The sequence below is a fragment of the Carlito syrichta genome, unplaced genomic scaffold (genome assembly GCF_000164805.1).
Source record: "Carlito syrichta isolate Samal-C Ts95f unplaced genomic scaffold, Tarsius_syrichta-2.0.1 Scaffold313327, whole genome shotgun sequence".
NCBI classification, from domain to species: Eukaryota; Metazoa; Chordata; class Mammalia; order Primates; family Tarsiidae; genus Carlito; species Carlito syrichta.
Genome location: NW_007257423.1, coordinates 340,113 through 343,346, shown reverse-complemented (window position 1 = coordinate 343,346; position 3,234 = coordinate 340,113).

Genomic DNA, 3,234 nt, shown 5'->3' with positions numbered 1-3,234 from the left:
GGTTTCTATTTCTTCCTGTTTCAATCTTGTGAGATTGTATATTGCCAGAAATTTTCTATTTTTTCTAGGCTTTTTTTTTCTTACTCGTGTACTTATGTTTATAGTAATCTCTGATAAACTTCTGTATTTCTTCAGAGTGAGCTGTAACATCATCTTTTTTATTTCTAATTGTGTTTATTCAGATTTTCTCTCTCTCTCTCTCTCTCTCTCTCTCTTTGCTAATCTGGGCAGGGGGTCTGTCAATTGTATTTAGCTTTCAGAGAGTTGACTTTTTGTCTTATTGATTCTTTGTAGGATTTCTTTTTTTTGGTCTCGATTTCATTTAACTATGATTTTACTTTGATGATTTCCATTCTTCTAATGTTTTGGGGGCTGGATTGCTCTTGTTTTTCCAGCTCCCTTAGGTATGGCATTAGACTGTTGACTTGAGATCTCTCTATTTTCTTGATGTATGCCTGCAATGTTTCCCTCTCAGCACTGTTTTCATGGTATCCCATAGGTTTTTGTATGATGTATCTGGTTTCATTTTTTTCTAGGAATATTTTTATTTCTGTATTACCTCAAAAGTCATTCAGAAGGAAGTTTTAAATTTCTACATATTTGTGTGTTTGGAGGTTCCTGTTGGTAATGATATTTATTTTTATGTGCTGTAGTTTGAGAAGATGCTTGGAATGGTTTCAACCTTTTGAAATTTGTTCATGTTTGATTTATGTCTGAGAATGTGGTTAATCTTGTAGTATGTTCCATGTGCTGATGAGAAGAATGCGTATTCTGTGGTTGTTAGGTGAAGTGTTCTCTAGATGTCTATTAGATCAAATTGGTTGAATGTTGAGTTAAGAGTCCAGATTTCCCTGTTAGTCTTCTGCCTTGATGATCTGTCTAAGGCTGTTACAGGGGTATTGACATCTCTGATTATTATTATATGACTGTTCTTTGTCTTTTCTCGGTTTAATTAGAAATTCTTTTATAAATCTGCGTGTTCCTGTGTTGAGTGTATGTACATTTAAGATGGATACTTCTTGTTGGTGGGCTGAGCTTTTTAACATTATGTAGTGCTTTTTTTTTTTAAAGCAGGATTTATTGAGAGGACAGAAAATCTCCTGCAGTGGGAAGGAAACTGAAGGGGTGGCTTTTAAAAAATTTTTTAACTTTTGTTGTTTTAAAAATCTGTTTTGTCTGAAATAAGAATAACTACTTCTGCTCTTTTTTGTTTTCCTTTTGCATGGAACATCTTTCTCTAAACCTTTACCTTAAACCTGTGAGTGCCATGAATGAGATGAGTTTCCTGAAGACAGCAGAAGGATGGTTTCTGCTTCTTTATCCAATTTGCCACTCTATGTCTTTTGAGTGTTATGTTCAGTTCATTCACATTTAAGCTAATTATTGATATGGAGGGGTTTATTCCTGTCATATTGCTGATCAGAGGCTGCTTTGCATTCTAGGCTTTGTGGTTGACTTACATGGTCTGTAAACTCTGTGCTTGTTTATGCTTTTTTGATGGATGGAACAATGTTTTTGGTCTGTTTTGTTTCTGTGCTTTGAACTTTCTTTTTTTTTTTTTTTGAGTTGGAGTCTCACTCTATCACCCAGACTGGAGTGCAGTGGTCGCTCCTGGCCACTGCAGCCTCGACCTGCTGGGCTCCGGCGATCCTTCTGCCTCAGCCTTCCAAGTAGCCAGAATTACAGGCATGTGCTACCACGCCTGGCTGATTTTTTTTTTTTTTTATTTATTGTAGAGATGAGATCTCGCTGCCCAGGCAGGTCTCGAACCCATGGGCTCAGGCAATCCACTCATCTCAGCCTCCCAAAGGCACGGGATGCTTTGAACTTTCTTAAGCATCTCTTATAGGACTGGTCTCTTAGGAGCTTGATGTCTGAGAAGGATTTTAATTCTCTTTCATTAATGAAACTTAACTTGGTGGGGTAGAAAATTCTTGGCTGGAATTGCTTTTCTTTATAAATGTTAAAGACAGGACCTCAGTCCCTTCTGGCTTGTAAAGTTTCTGCTGAGAGGTCTTCTGCAATTTTGATGGGTCTTCCTTAGTAACTCGTCTGTCCCTTCTATTTGCCTTTAAAATTTTTTTTTATTCTCACCTTGTAAAGATGGTTTATTATGTAATTTGGGGGTGGTCTTCTCATGTAATACCTCACAGGAGTTCTTTGAATATCTTAAATCTGTCCAACTCTCTAGTGAGATAGGGGAAGTTTTCCTGAATGGCATTTTGGAAGATTTGTTCCAGAGTGTTTTCAATTTCCCCTTCTCTCTCAGGCAGGGATGCCAATCAACTATAGATTTTGTCTCTTTACATAATCCCAGATCTCGCATAGGCTTTCTTCATTTTCGTTAATTCTTTTCTCCTTGTTTTCGTCAGACTGTGCTAAATCAATAGTTCAAGTGCCCAAGCTCTGAGAGTCTTTCATCTACCTGGTTGATTCTGCCATAAGGCTTTCTGCTGTGTTTAGAAATTTGAGGAGACAATTCTTCATTTACAAAAGTTTTGTTTGGTTCTTTCTTAGAATGGTTAGGGTAGCTTTTACTTTCTGAACTGTTTTTTTTTGAGTATCCACTTTCTCATTCATCTCGTTGAATATATTTGCCATCAATAGTCTTAGTTCTATAACAGGTTCCATTGCTTGGGATCTGGGAAACTCCTTTGTGGGTGTGAATTTGTTAAGGCCTTTTTGTTTGTTTGTTTTTCCTGCTTCATTCTCATCTGTGACGGCAGACCTTTTAAAATTTTTGTTTTGTTATTTTTTTTGAGTTGGAGTCTCACTTTGTCGCCCAGACTGGAGTGCAGTGGCCGCTCCCGGCCACCGCAGCCTTGACCTGCTGGGCTCCGGCGATCCTTCCGCCTCAGCCTTCCGAGTAGCTGGAACTACAGGCGCATGCTACCAGGCCCGGCTAGTTTTTGATTTATTGTAGAGATGAGGTCTCGCCAAGTTGCCCAGGCGGGTCTCGAATCTGCGGGCACAGGCAATCCACTCATTTTTTGTGAGATAAAGTTACTACTATTGGGGTGGCAGTTTGTGGGCTGTTTTTTTCTGACCTCCCTCTTCTGGTCCACTTGTAGTAGAGTCAGAGATGGCAAAAAACATGGTTGATTTAGGGAAATCAGTTTGCCACTGCTTCACTGGTGCAACCTGGTGGCAGTGGGGCTAGTTCTTTCCTTTGTTTCAGAGTTGTTCCCCTCCTTTCTGCACAAGTACCAGGAGCCCTGGCTGACCTTGACCTCC